This window comes from Pelmatolapia mariae, linkage group LG2 (assembly GCF_036321145.2).
Source record: "Pelmatolapia mariae isolate MD_Pm_ZW linkage group LG2, Pm_UMD_F_2, whole genome shotgun sequence".
Classification (NCBI taxonomy): Eukaryota; Metazoa; Chordata; class Actinopteri; order Cichliformes; family Cichlidae; genus Pelmatolapia; species Pelmatolapia mariae.
The window spans coordinates 10,895,312-10,911,379 of NC_086228.1; the positions used below are offsets into that span (position 1 = coordinate 10,895,312).

Genomic DNA, 16,068 nt, shown 5'->3' on the forward strand with positions numbered 1-16,068 from the left:
TTCCTTCATAGTAGGCCGATTCCACTGGGGTGTAAGTACAAGTGTGTGTGTGTGTGTGTGTGTGTGTGTGTGTGTGTGTGTGTGTGTGTGTGTGTGTGTGCGTGCGTGCGTGCGTGCTCTTTTTCCTCTGGACTATTAATAATTGACTGGTTGGCGTTTCTTTCTGTGTGAAGATTTATTTCACCTCACTGCTAATTCGGTCGTCTTTCAGATCTGATCTGCAGGTTTCTCAGAGTTTTTATTTTTTTTATGTCCCGGTTGGTTGATGTTATTTACAGGGGCAGGTTGCTGAGTTTGGTTCACTGTCTCAGCTTCTTGTTTGATGTGGGAATGTGTGAGTTAACTTCAAGAGACGGGCGTAAACAGGAACACTTTAAACCTACAACATTAGCGATTGTTTGATGCATGGAAAACAACGCTGACAGGTCTGTAAGTCCGGTCTGACAGCGGATTCGCACAAAAGTCACGTCTCACCATCTCAGCAGAAACATTAAAGGAAAAAATGACTGATTTCCTCTAAACATCTGGAAGCTCATTCCAGTTGTTTTGGTCATCGTTCCTATCAGACATGATCACATTTCACAGCTTCACAACAGGGAGCTCAGTGTTTTAGGGTTAAAAGAACACTGCTTTACCAAATGACGTTACGTAGCCGAATCCAGCATCCTCACAGCACCCGTGAGCTCTGACTGCGGTTACTCTGAAAAGAAGTCCAGCAGAGGTGTGAATCAGAGAGTCAATAAAGTCCAAAATATGTTGTTGTTTTAGGCGGTAAGCTCATATGAACCTGAGTCAGAATGGATCTAGACTTTTTTATGTGGATTATTTGGCACTCATAGTTCCACTTGTATGTCTGCAGGTTCGCTTTATAACAGAAAACAAAGATTTTATGACATGGCTGTTTATGAGTTGTACTGGCCGGTTTCACTAAAACCAACGGGACTCCTGAAAACCCTGTAGATTTAAATAATAATTAAACAGTACTAATTATTCTGCCTCAGTTTGCAGATGACTGGTAGGTACGATTAACCTGAGTTCCATCCATCACCTTGCTATCCTTTAAGAGTAGAGGTGGATTTAAACATGACCAGATGGTATGGATCCCTTTGCATCCACACAGAGCAGCTAGACTTCCAGGTGTCCACGTACAAACAATGATGGACTCGCTTGTCCTTAATGAGGCAATCATGGGCATCAAGGTATGCACAAAGCCGCCAATATTCGCTCACACAAGCAAAACTGACAACCTGGTGTCTAAATTGAGATAATAATGTACTTGGATGTTCTCACGCATGTGATAATTGGTAGCCAGACGTCCACGTAGAGACACAAATGGACTCCTGTATCCACATGAATCCACGAGTGATGATAATAGACATATTAATGTTGAACCAGTGATGGTTTGGATGTCCACATTAGGGGTGGGAGTGGGCGACATTCAGGTATCAGCTTGGAGATAAAAAACCTACCTAATTATCCACAAAGCAGCATGCAGAAGCACCATTTCTACTTTTTAAAAATCGTTTATCCATTTATTTATTTAACCCGCAATGTTATAATTTACAAATGCCTCTTTAGGCAAATTGGCAGTGTTTTTATTCATTTAAGAAAATCTAACAAGCATAGGTTATGTTCTTGGATGCAGACTGATCTTTCTGCTGCGCTGGAACAGATTATTTGTAGTATAGAGCTTAGTCGGGCTACAACAGTCTGCATACATAAACATAAGAGTGTCTGGAAAGGAGAATGTAATGTAATCTTTGGCCAACTTAGCCGGTCATTTCTTGAAGAAAAGAGGCAAAAAATAACTAAAAAGATGCAAATACATCAGCTGGTTTACAATACGAGCACCACCACTTGCATAAAATTACCAAAGTGAGACCTAGTTTATGAAAATTAAAAAAAAAAGGATGGAGGATTTCCCTTTAAAGAGATGCAGATGTGCTGCGGCTGCCAGCTCCGAGCCGAGCCAGAGTTTCTGTATTCAGGTCAGTTTGTGCATTCAAAGCAAACACAAACCATGTTCCTCTGCATCATTAATGACCTCTCTTTCACACACACTCGCTCACACATTCTCTAACTCTCTCACTCACTCACACACACACAGCAGGATGCAGTGGTCAAATATTTATGGCCAGGAGAAGCTGCTGTGTTATTGTACTTGATATAGCTCGGGGCGTTTTCTATTGCAGTTGCTTTAGTTGGTTTTCAGGCACCGATCACAAATACAAAACGCTACAAATAAAAACTTTGGTTACTTAACCGGGAGGTTCACTCAAAATACTTTTAAAATCCATCCCTGTCCACCGGATCTGCTGAAGAGACAGATTAGTGCCATTTACTGTAAACTCATCAAAGGCGGGGACATTTCTCTCCAGAGGACAGGAAGTACCGATGCTAGCTGGATGAGGAAGAGGAAGTCTTGTACTGAAATAGTAAAAGTAAAAAAACAGTTCAGGTCAGTGCCGGCAGCTCAGCGGCGTTGCATCACGCTGAGCTTCTGATGAAATAAGACCAGCAGCGGTTACAGCAACAAGAACACACTCATGCTTTATTTTCACTTTTGCTGGTGCTAAAGTTTGAAACACCGACAAAGAATCTGTGCCAAACACGTCTACTTATTTCTAATTAATAAAGAAAAACAGAGGCACAATGTGTGACTCCAATAAAGAGCAACTCTCAGCTGGTACACCACACGTGATGGCATCGCTGTGCAAGGAAATGTATTTTTATGCTCAAGAAAGTAGCATTCATAGTCGACAATCCCATTAATTCTATAGGGATATAGGGATTAGACACCAGAGTTTTATTTTTAAACCAAAATTACCAGTATGACCAGTTTCCCATCTAACACCTAAAACTCACGTGTGTCACTTGACAGAACCAATTACAAACTCCATCCGCTGTAGCCTCTGCGTGTGTCCTTTACCGGCGTCACGTCGTTATCCAAGCGACTGCTGCAGCGGTCGTATTGATGAGCTCAGAGCCGAGCAGATGCTGCAGCAGCTTATCGATCAGCCGGGAAGGGATGTTAAGCACGAATTAGTCCAGAATCAATAAAGAGCGACTGAACAGCAGAAGAGGTGTAAATGCAGCTCAGGTGAGTGTGGCTGTTTGGAAGGAAATAGGAAGTCAGAAAAAGGAAGCATATTGGAAGAAAGCAGGGCAGAAAGGACAAAACTGTACCAGAGTTTGCAGAGTGAAAATTTTTTCCTCAGTTTTTCCTTTGGTCCCGTCTCCTTTGGGAATCATTTGTTTGCAGTGACTTGGTAAAATCGTCTTTTAAATCTAAAAAGGGGGAAAGGAGATGGAAAGAAAGAGAGGCTGTTTGGAAGGAAGAGTGAATTTAGAAAAGCAGGAGAAAGGAGAGATGATAGGAAGGCAGGAGGGGGGAAATACAAGATAGTATGGACAAAGAAGAAAATGCAGAAGGGTAGACGCTTAGGAAATTAAAGGTTACGCACGGAAAGGTGTCGAAATCACTCCAAATGCATGAATACATTTCACAATGAGTTTGATTTATATAGTGCCAATTCACAATAAGTGTCCTCATGAAGTGCCCTGGATGAAAGGATGGACTTTGATTATAGACAAAACATGGAGATTAAATGAAAGAAACAAGAAGGTGTTAAGAAGAAAGCAAGAAAGACACGATGAGGAAGCGTGTCTGCTCTGGCCTCGTCGGCCCCTCCAGTATTTCATTTCGACTGTCGCCTCGGCTGCCCTGTTGTTTGGTTGGTTGGCTGGTTAGACACCCCAGGCTTTAAGCAGGAAATGGATTTAGACCTTGCAGGAAGCAGAGGGGAGATTTGGGAGGGGGACTCATTTTAAACGTGTCAATCAATACGTTAATGTCACAGAGGAGGAGACGCCACTGCCACTGCCAAAAAAAAAGAAAGAGAGAAGGCAATGGAGCGAGAAGCAAAAAGCGGAAACAAAGAAACAACTCTTTTATTTCTCTTCTCTCAGCCTGTTTGTTTTTTTTTTCTTCTGCCTTCAGAGGGAGTCAAGGGGTGAATTAATTTTGGATTTGGAAAACAAGAAAAGAGGGGTGTGGGGGGGTGGAGTGCTTGTCTAATAACATCTTGGCATGAAGGGAGAGTGAGGGGCTTCTGAAAGCATCAAATGTTAATGTTCGAAAGAAAAAAACACAAATGATTTTCATCTGTGTGGCGCTCTCCTGCTAATTAGTGAAAGAACTGATGACATTTAAATATCTAATATCCTCTTTTTTCTTTCCTTCAAATCTGTGTGATAAATCTCAGACTCCTTTCCTTCATTTTCTGCCAAACCTGACTTCTTTTCTCCCCCTTTTTTTTTCCTGTCATCTTTTCCTCAACTTTTATCCCCCCACCCCACCCCCCTCCGTCTCTCCTCCCCTTCGTCCTCTTTCCCAGCTCTGTGTCGATTAATTAATTGCCGGCTAATTTAATTTCTCAAAAAGTAATAACTTGTTTAAGCATGAATAAAGACTGACAAGGCAAAGTTCTAATCTGCCCAAAGTTTAATTAGATCCGGCAAGGTTTCAGCACGGAGCCAGACTGGGGGGTCACAGCAAGAGAAGGAGAGGGAGAGAGATACTAAACAATGAAAAGAAGGGGAGAGAAAGAGCCCTAGGAATGGATCTGGCCTAAATGCAGTCTGAAGTGGCTTCGCTGGTTTTCTTCAACTTCTGTGTCAAAAACTGGCCCAAAAGCACATCTTTCAAACACAATCGCTAAACCGAGCTGCTGTAAAATGGGGAATGAATTCTTCTGAACACCACAAGCCTCTTGAAACGGTTCCTTTTAGCTGTAATTTCAATACTGTTTAATGACTTGTGGATAGTCAAGAAGAGCTGACAGATTCAATTACGTTCTCTGTTTCATGTGTGCACGGAGCAAACAGAAAGCCCGTGAGCTCGGCTGGAGGAAGCCACCGGGCCCAAAAAATCATGGAAAGGTGCAGCAAGTGTCATTCAAATGATTCTTTGAACGCAGTACCCATTTCCTCCTGAAAAGATCATTTCAGTTTATTTCAATGTGGCTCACAATTCCGAAATAATGAGTCTATGAGTCCTGTTAACCTCTTTGTAAAGATCTGGAGTCGCACAAAGCTGTGTGCATCAGGGCGACAGTATTGTTTATCAAAAAGCTTCCTGCAGCTTTGCAAAAAACTAGATTTTATTTTTTTTATACACAAATCATTTCATTCATCGCATGTTTTGAAGGCTCAGCCAAAAAAAAAAACATGGCAATTAGCCACCTGGTTTTCGTAGAAGAAACAGCTTGATTTTAATAAGTTCACCAATTATGAAAAAAATCTTTTTCTGCTGAAAATTAAAGTCTAATGTACGTTCTAATCAAAATGTGCTGTGTAAAAAAGCAGAGATGAAATGCTGCTGAAAATAAAAAGGCAACAGAGCATATCTGAGAAATCTCATTGTCAGGATGTTTAATAGTGCCGTTTTAGCAGTGCTAGAGTATGTAGTAGGGAAAATAGACCAAATATGGGGCAAAGAGTATTTTTACATGGGACATGGTGGAATGGTGTATAGATGTTAACCTGAACCACAATACTGCTGTTAACATAACAAAGTAGTTTTAGCAAGAAATACCAGAGAACGTTTTTCTCGAGTATTTAATTTCAGTCATGATCTAAATTAACTTTTATTCCATTGTTTTTTTCTGTTCTGTCACAATCAGTGCTGTTTTGAAATTCTCATGGATTCCAATTCAGAGACATCATATGATATCTGTGGTAAAACCTTCGACTCTAAAATTCTGCTAACTGCCATATTGCTAATTTACATTATGCATAGTTAGCCCAGAAATACATGCATGTAGACCAAGAGTTAAGTAGCTGGCCACCTCACAGTTGAAGATATGTGCACGGGGTTCAGTGCACGAACACAATTGGCGCAGATCTTTTAGGATCCTTTAAGTTCAGAGTGTCTGAAACCTCCATCAGTGACAGCAGCAGAGCAGGGCGAGTTCCATTTGAATGGCGTGTTATTGTTAGAAGCGTCATTAACAATTGGGAGAACACTTTGAAAAGCTTTTTAGACTGATACCTGTGAAATCGTAATAGGAACACACAGTGCAGCACACACTGAGGGGGAGAACTGAATGTTGGTGTGTTTTTACAAGCATTGCTGATCTGAGGCGCTGTGTGATTGTGACTGCAGATCCAGGTTTACAGCAGTGTGTGTTTATCGTGAAATACAAAGTGATAATTATGTTATTCGGGGCAAAAAAACTTCTGCTGCGTGCACAGCGACAATGCCTGTCTGTTATTACACTCAGCTGGGAAGTAGTTTGATCGTCACAGCTCTGGATTTTGTCCTGGTAGAGTATGAAGGGTTAAATAAAGGCTGGAACACATGTAGGTGTAATACAAACCGAGGAGGTGGTTAAGGTTTGGTAGCTGAGGCGCAGCAATGCAGAGCAGGAATCTGTTCAAAATGCTGCAGTTCTGGTGTGTCTTCAGCAGCACCTGCTACCAGGGTAGAATTTCAATATTGCTGGTTTATATGTTAACAAGACACATTTTTGATGAGGCTGTCATACCTAGAACATTACATTTATATTTTCATGACAAGCTGGCTGTATAAATTGCTGCTGTGTTACTGCACTGGTAGACTTTTTTAGGGAAACTGTCTGATTTCTGTATATGAAATTTATACAATATTGTTTCCTCGCAAATCCCACAAGAGAATGAAAACAGTAGTACATTCCTTTATACTTACAATCTTATTGTGTATGTTATAGTTATGAAATTGGGTGTTTCTTAGCCCTTTCCTGACATCACAGAATGATGATTTGTAAGCACTGGAAATCTTTTTATCGCTCACTAGAGTCTTTTCTGATATTTAATGCATAAGGACCAATGTGTGCAAAAATCGAATGTACAATCCTAAGTAACATAGATAAAAAGGCATTCATAGAGCACACCAATTTACACTCAATTTAAACTTAGATGTCTTTGAACTGTGAGAAGAAGCTGAGGTTCCTGCACAGAGAGAAGATTCAAACGCCACACATATAGGCCTAGCCAACAAGACGATTCAAACCCATGTCACGTGATGGTGCTACCTACCGCACTACTGCTCCACCCTCAGTTCACTTTTATTTACATAGCACCAAATCACAACAACAGTTGTTGTTCAAGGTTCTTTATATTCTAAGATAAAGACCATACAGAGAAAACTCCAGCAATCAGACAACCACTGTGAGCAACACTTGACGACAGTGGGAAGGAAGAAGTATGTTTTAACAGGAAGAAACCTCTGGCAGAACCCAGCTATCTGCTGTGAGCAGTTGGAGGTGAGCGGACGGACATGGACCTTGGTCACAAAAACTAGGCCAAGCTAGAGCTGGTGACTTCATCTATAAGCTCTCTATGCCCAGGACTTTAGAGCTCCAGGTTAATAGGAAAAATGAATACACACTAACAAAGAGATACTCAAAAAGAAGATCATTCAGTTTGCTATCCATGCAAAATAATTAATCATTTGCTCTACGATGACTTTAGTGGACTATCAATGCTAAGACTCTTCGGGTAACATCGTTGTTGAGCCTCCTGCTTGATCATCACATACACATTGGAAAGAAAATGGCAAATTTGTAGCCTTGCAATCACCTGATTTGGCACAAAAAACATGAAAACTCTTCAAAGAAATGAAATGCGGTTTAGTCTGATCCAAGCGCCATAGTTATAGCCTCCAGGAAGGGAGTGCAAGTCAGTGAATTGTCTGAAACGAAGGTATCTCTGTGTATGTGGGCTGCTGGCATCACCGCTGATTGCAGCGGGGGAAGCGGCACGTCGTCCGCTTTCTCCTGGATGTCTTTGAGCATTCAGAGCAGCTGCACCTCCTCTCACTTCTCTATTGTTCCTATAAGATAAATTGGAGCTATTGTCATAGACAGAGAAAAGACATTAATTGAAGGTTTTCCTGCCGCTGCTTTTATTGCAACACAAACTCTCTCTCTCAAACACACGCACACACACATGCAAAATCCAGCTTCAAAGTAATTAAACACATTAACACTTCAAGCATAAGCAGAAAAAAGAGAAGCTCTCTTTTGTGTACATTTGCTTCCATTTATCACCCAGGACCGAGCAGAGCGGGGGGAAGCACGAGGATTTAGCATATCTCTGAGACTAAAGTGATGGAGCGGAAAAGAGGAAGGAGAAGAGGAGGAGGGGAAAAAAGGGAAAGAGAGAGCCAATCCGCCTGGGCTCTTTACTCCAGTCGACAGCGTAAAATGTCAGATACTCATCTGGAAATTATTTCCATTTCATACCACTGACATCTTCCCAAGCGGGGACACTGAAATCTAATTAGTTTGACCAGAAAATGGTGACCAAGGTAGCGGAGTGTATTATGCAGGGAGAGGGGTTGCTAGGGCGTGTGAGGGTCCCTGGGGTTAACTGGAACTCAAGAGTGCAGATAAGGGCTACAGGGGGAAAAAACTCAGGAGGGCTACTCCATTTTAAATCGCCCTGACTAATAGAGGCAACCTTGAATTCAGCGTTTCAGCCCTCTGACAGCACCGAAGCCGAGCCTTGCCGAGGGTAGAAGGCGGAAGACAGATAGCGTTTCCTCCTCCGGGGGTTACCCCAGAACTTTTCAAACTTCCCATAAGAGCTGACAAGAAGGCTGAAGCCGCCGAACGATGCCGCAGCTGCAGCTGTTGGTGCTTCAGGGAACTTTTTAAACTGCTAAATGTTTTGTGATGTTTGTCACCCCGGGGAGGTCAGATGGTTAATCATACCAGTCATCTCAGTGCCTCTCAACAAAAACATTACGACCCCGCCCAGTGAGGGATTTGCTTTATGAGGCCTCTGAATGTACCCCGTGCTATCAGGCACTCCGATCTTGGCGGCAGATCTTTTGAGTAATGCGTGTTGAGAGTTGGAGTCACCATAGATCACATTTGTTCAAACAAGATAGCCCTCATTGGACAACTTTCAGTGTTTACTCAGCACTACTGAGGAGTTTCCATGATACTCCAGTCAAATTCAATCTTAATGATTTGGCCCTTGTCGAAATCGCTCAGCACATCACATCACCCCATTTTTCCCCACATCGTTCGTGCTGACAACAAGAATTTTTAGAAGCAGATCTTGTCAGTTAGCAGTCATCTTTGTGATGCATCTGGGCAGCTGTTTCCAAGGCCCTATCTAAATGATTGAGTTTAAATTTACTGGTCAAAGCAGGGCTCGCAAAATCGCTAGCCCGACGTCCCGGGGCTAGCGATTTTTCCAGTCGGGCTACCAGAATCTATCCCTGCCCTGCCCGTCGGGCTATCATAGGAAGGAAAAATATATGTCAATGCTGTTGCATTCTTTCGGAAATGTAGCTGGGTAAATATGTCATTGGCATCGGTGAACCACTGTCAATATGTGACTAGGGCTGCTCAATTAATCGAATTTTAATCTAAATTACGATCTGGGCTTTCAACGATCATTAAAAATGACTGAGCCGATTATTAGCACCTCCCTCGTGCTTTACTCTCGCGCTGCTCCGTGTGGCAAATCGAGCGCACCTCTCTGCGTTTCGAACACGTGGCACAACAATTAAGAGGAGCTAACAGAGGGAAGCTCGGAAAGCTAAGCAGAAGTTATTTGGAGAGGAGAGTGACTGCCGTTGGTTGAAAAGAGAGGTAAAAAAAAAACCTTCAGTGGTGTGGAAACATTATGGGTTCGCGGAGTCAGACGTGGATCAAGTAGACATAGTGTGTAAACAGAGCGACATGGCAAAGTTCACTAAACATAGATGTTTACATTTTATTTTTTATATTGCAAACATTTGCACTGTTATCAGTATTTGCACACTATTTTATACTATTTTTGACAATCTTTAAAGCCATTATTCAATACATTGTTATTGTTAAATAAATATCATCAAATAATCGAGATCTCAGTTTCAGTGAAAATAATTGTGATTATCATTTTTGCCATAATCGAGCAGCCCTATATGTGACATATTGAAATCGCATTTGAATTTGCGCTTGTTTTTTGCTTTCACTTTGCAATCGCGCAAACTGTGTATAGAGAGCGACAGTACTGATTGGTGAGTGACGATAATTTGCGCACCAATTCCTCTGACATCGTCTTATCAATGGTTAGTTTACTATGCAAACATGACAAGTGAAATCTCCCGCAGGAAGCTTAAACATGTGAGAGGTTGATCGCGCAGAGAATCGCTGAGCGTTATGTGAGTGCGTGTGTAAAGGCAGCAGGATATATATTTTAGTTCTGCTGAGCCAAATAAGACCAAAAGCTTACCACAAAACGGAAAAGTTATGACAAATCAGACTAAGGCAAAAAGAAAGTGCAGCTTTATGGTTTCATGGACAAAAGAATTTCTGTGGCTGGAATATGACAAGCTAAATAACCAGGGGTGCACATAAGTGGTCCGCAGGTGCGCATTCGCTGTCAAAATAAAATACGCGCACAAGATAAGAAGTTGCACCCGTGTAAATAACATAATGTTCTGCCGGGTGTGTTGTTGGTTTCCCTCGATTTCTGAGTCGACGAGCGCCTTTGTTACTGGGACCAGTAATTTTAAGAAAGGCCCCCATTAGAACCCATGAGAAATGCAAGAAATTGATTATTGCTCAGTCTGCAAATAACATACTAAAAATCAACCTGAAAAATCTGTTTAGAACAGCTACTATATTGCAAAGAGTGAACTACCACTGGCAAAATTTAGCAGTCTTTGCAAACTTCAAAAAGCAAATGGCCTAGATCTGGGTTCCACTTGCCTCTTACCCGTGACTTCAGTGGAAATTTCAAATTCAGGATCTGACACAGACTGATTCCTGTTGTACAGTTCTTACAAGTTCATAGAAATTTCTGTTCAATTACAACCAAGTATTTGAGTTGATGATTGTAATTTTTATACAATATTGTAATTTGTGTTTCAACAATTTTTTGATTAATGTTTTGTTTCATTTACAATATTATACATTAAAGTATAATATTGTAACGTAAACAAAACAGGAAACAAAACATAAAAAAAAATTGCCCCCTTTTTTATTCGGGCTACTTAAATTTATTTTGGGCTACCAAAAACTGAAGAGTCTCTGCCCGAAGGGCTACCAGGGATTTTGAAATTTTGCGAGCCCTGCAAAGGTACATAAAAATGCAACTTAATAATGCTACTACACCACATACATTTATTCATGTTACGCAGATGCAGAGGTATATGACTAGACTGAGTGAATATTTCTGCCACCACACAGCTGACCATGTTGTGCCCCTACACTTTGGCAAAGAACACCAGAAATGTAAGGTAAAAAAAAATGCAAGATGTTTTCTGGAAGGGGTTCATCCTCTGGGGAGCTCTAGTGTGTTCATTTAGTTTCAAAAACGTTTTTCTTTTTTATAGAAGGGCAAATCCTCAAAATCTCTAATGATAACTAATGATGAAAATAGACCTCACATCAATTGAATTCAATTCAGTGTTATTTATACAGCTCCAAATCACAACATCAGTTGCCTCAAGGTGCTTTATGTTGCAAGGTAGACCCTGCAATAACACATACAGAGAAAACCCCAACAATCATATGACCCCCTGTGAGCAAACACTTTGGCGACAGTGGGAAGGAAAACCTCCCTACAGGAAGAAACCTCCTGCAGAACCAGGCTCAGGGAGGGGCAGCCATCTGCCCCGACCGGTTGGGTTGAGACATTGCGCATAAACAGTGAAGTCTCTCTGCGTCCCGTCGACATAGTAAAATAGAAATACTGCTGTTGTAGAAATCTTTGCCACTGCGAATTTAAAATATCTTTTTTATTATGTTTTTAATTTTGATCTTGTTCTGCTGGTCATAAGGGGCACAAAACACAGACAGACATACTCTGACAACTTTTTTTTACCAGTGTATGCTGTGGGCATCAAGCTGCAGAGCAAAGTTTGAGATGAAATGAATGAAAATGACATCAATACAATAAAGCAGTACAAGAAAATAGTCAGATATGAACTGAAAACATGCATTAATATAAACATGGTAACACTCTATGAAAGTAAATGAGTCCCACCAGCTTTAAGTCAAAGTTTGTGTCTAATTGATGTGGTGACAAAGTTCTCAGATAATTACATTTGTGCTTCAGCCACTAATGAGAGTCAGAGGCAGGAAAAGCAGGCGAGTCAGCAGCCTTCGCAAACATCTGATCAGCCTTCGTGCTGTCTTTGATGAAGATCTGTGTTGAAGGAGCGGCGGCGGCGGCGGCTGCAGCACCCAGCTAATGTCCACCAACAGAGGAAGGCCTTATTAGCCGAAATCGTTATTGATCTCACATCTTAGCCACAACCAACCCTAACCGCCCAAACTCTTCCTCCCATCGTGCTCGCCAATTAGCTCTATCAAAAAAACAAGGCCAATTAGTTCTTGTGCCTAATTAGGACAAACATGACCCCCATCAGCCCTAATTCTGTGATTAGAGTTACAGATCGCTGGGCCGAGGCCCGGATACAGGTTCACGCTCTGATTTGCTCCTGTACTTTTTAATGAGTTCAGTGAGTGTTTTGGAGTTTTGTTAGGTTGTATACTGTCTTTGATCATACAGGTATGTGCATGCATACGTACAGTTTCGTATAACTAAATAAACACATACAGTACTCTGTAAATTGGCAAATATTGCTCAGAGTTAAAGGCCAGTGTTTGAAACTGGATTAAACATTTTTTAATCTCTGCACTTTCTATCGGGTCCTGATACATTTATTGTAATACAGATTCCTGCAGCATTAATTCTATTTGTACGCAATTGCACACCACCTGTTATGTATCACCTGTATCATATTTTATACACTGCTTTCTGAGACATCTTTAAAAATCGTTTGGAATGAATCTATGGTAAAAAGAAATGTTTCCGATTTAGAACCATAGAACCACCATTAGAGCTTTTAGAAGCTCTTATTGTGAAACATTTAAAGTCGTGCTAATGTTACTGCTAATTGGTAATGGCATTTATCTGTCGTGAAAGGAAAGAGATTATTATATCTTTTGAAAAATAGAATATAATAGAATAGCCCTTTATTGTCAGTGTACATGTAGAACAAAATTGTAGAACTAGAAGACTTCATTGGTATCTGTATTCTCATACAGTTAACAAAGCGTACCAGTTCTTCTGAAGGGACAGGTGGCCAAAATTTGGAAAAAAACACAAACCGTGTCAATATATGAATAGAAACAAGTAAAAATGTGAAACATCATTAAATAGATACATGTATTTACATTTTTTCCACCTAATTGTAACACACAGATGTGATGTATGGTATTTTTGACCAGACTTACCTGCTTTCATTTGAAATGAGGCATGAAACAACAGTTTGATTGAACTGTGCTATGACTGCAAAGATCGAACAGAAGGTGAGCTTCCTGTTTATCTCCTGTTACTCTTGTAAACATCACCTGTTCAAAGATGGCTCCCCTGAGAAAAACACTCCACTCTGACAGTGTCGGAGAACTCGCGATGACAAACAGTGACAGACAGAGGGGCTGAATCTTCCAGGAGGAACATCTGTAACTCTATTTGGCAGGGTTAGTGCAAGATCGACTTATAGACAGAACAGATTATTTTGAAATAAATGGGTTTAAAAGTAAAAAGCTTAAAGTTGAAAATAAGGGAGGTCACTGAAGACCTGGCTGAATTAACCTGTCCTGTATCATTTGATGCCACTCTTAAACATGTAGAACCGTGAACACAAAAACCCTTATACTAAACATTAAGTGAACAAACCCTTGTTTCAGAATAGACATTTTTTTAAACTTGTGCAGAGTCTCGAGATCAGAAAGGAGAACAGCCTGGATAGAAAACACACCAAATCTCAGCTGTTCAAAGCACTTTCAGCTCAGTTGTGGCACTGGCACGATCTACTCTGGTGGCCAGATGTGGCCCAACAGCACACCTCAAGTTTGCCACATAAAACTCAAGCCGTGCTTTGAGTCAGCAGGATTAGCCAAAGCCAAATGTGGCCTAAAGGAAACTGTAAGTGCAAGGCCACATTTGGACCAAATGGTGATTGCTGTGTGGGAGGACTAGCTTTAATTATGAGATCAGATTTGACACCGTCTGTGGTGGCCTGCATGAATTACCTGCCCTGTAATCTGTTTGTCAGGGGACCAGGATGGGTAGGATCAAATTTCCTGAAAGTCCAGAGAATGTGAAGCTTTTTGGGTTCAGCCTCTGTTTTGATAGTGTTGCATTAAACAACTTGAAAGCTTCAGTTTAATCTGCCTAAATCTGCAATCATGTAAATCTGTGTCACATTAGCTATTATAAATAATTTAGATCATAAGTACTGTAAATATCAATCCCTCAAATTACAATTTAAAGTAACTTCCTGTGTATAACCATGAGAAAATGCTGGCATGTAAATGCTGCCTGCCAGTATTCCCTTGTTCAGTGGGCACTGGTTCAAATGCTACAGAGCCGAATGTAATATTTGCTCCTGGAAGACTTTTATAATAAAGTTTCTACTGTTCTCCCACCGGCAAAGTCGATGGCAGTGATCGCAGCTTTAGTTTAACAAAGTTCCCGTGCACACAGTAGTCCAGCTGAACTCAAGTGCTGAGTCCTTCGTCTGTTGTTGTGGAAGTGAGTCAAGTTTGGAGTTTGTTCAGCCGTACAGCTCTGAGGCAGTCCGTGCTCTATAAGCCTCCTGCTGACACGACGTTTGGAGGCAAAGCACTTATTAAACAGCCGCTCTGAACTCAGCAGCCACTCGCACATGACTTAACATTTTTGCAAGCACCTTGCTTTTGCATGGGAAGTGCTTAAAAACTAAAATCCATGGCAGCGGCGGCCGTGAGAATACGGGAGGGGAAGCGTTGAAAAAAGACAGAGCGCGTCCGCTACTCAGCACTCCGCGGGATTAGAACGCACACATCAAGCCGCAAACAGACAGAAAAGCCGACTGTAGCTGCTTTTTTGCAAAAAGGAGGCAATGAATTTCAATTATGCATGAAGCAGAGGGCATTTTGGGAAATAAGCGCCATTCCCCAGGAGGACCGCCACCTCCTCTGCCCCCTTTTGAGCCCCTAGCCTCCAGTATCAAAGAATGATCTAATGTCACGCACAGGAGAAAGGTTACTTTCTGCATACGCATTGATATTTCTGCTTCCATCTCTGACCTTTTTCCACTCTAAGCTGTGATTTCTTTAAAATGCGAACTCAGCCCCGCGTCTGTCTGTCAGTCTCCATCTGTCTGCCTCCGTACCTCAGAGGTACCTCAGAGGTACAGGATGAGAAGCTTCAACAACTTACAGAAAAACAAAAAAAGAAAATCCAGATTTGAGAAATCGTGACCGTAATAATCACACACTAAAACACAGATGGTTTTTTTTTCTGCAGCCATCATCTTTCATTATGTCATTTTTCTTTTTCAAGAACAAGGCAGTAACAGAATTGTTGTTTTAGTCTTAAGTGGCTGTTTGCAAAACCTAATTAATATTTTAATGAACCTGAGCGTGTTTTTCCCTCCTTCACTAAATCAGCTGATCCTGTTTCACGCTCAGCGCCCATCGTTGGATCTGCGCATTCCTTCTGTCAGCAACAAATTCCTGGCACTTTGTGAACTATTAGTGACTTTAAAAATACACAGAGCTTTAATTAATTTTCTTCAAATAGAGAGAACTGCGTGTGGATAAAGGGATAATGACAGTTTTAATCAGCATCTCCTGCTCTCGCCAGCCTGTACACAGCTGAACTGTGACACTGCACTTGCAGTTTTGTTAGATTTTATAGAACAAAAGCATCATTTATGAGATCTTTGGATACACAAATACCAATATTTATTCAGCAAACACATTTATCTGACTGCAGTCAAATGCAATTTACAGCCAACTTTGGCTTTTAGCTGCAAACTCTCAGGGGAAATTGTTCTGCTACATAAGACAAAATCCCACAGATGAGCATTAATGCACAAAACAGCAAGTAAAGTTCAACCTAATAAATAACAATAAAAAAGAAAGACTTGCAGACACACATTTGTTACTGCTGGAGGTATTTATATGCATATACCTGGAAAAAAGTGCTAGCCTAGTAACCGGAATCCAAGCTTTATCATAATAGGTT

General features: G+C 41.1%; 1 protein-coding gene across 2 annotated transcripts in view; it reads left to right on the forward strand.

Moving 5' to 3' along the window:
* The window catches only part of LOC134640850 (protocadherin-1-like), a 216,601-nt gene that overhangs the window by 187,987 nt on the left and 12,546 nt on the right, over nt 1-16,068 (forward strand). The gene's annotated exons all lie outside the window — the stretch shown is intronic.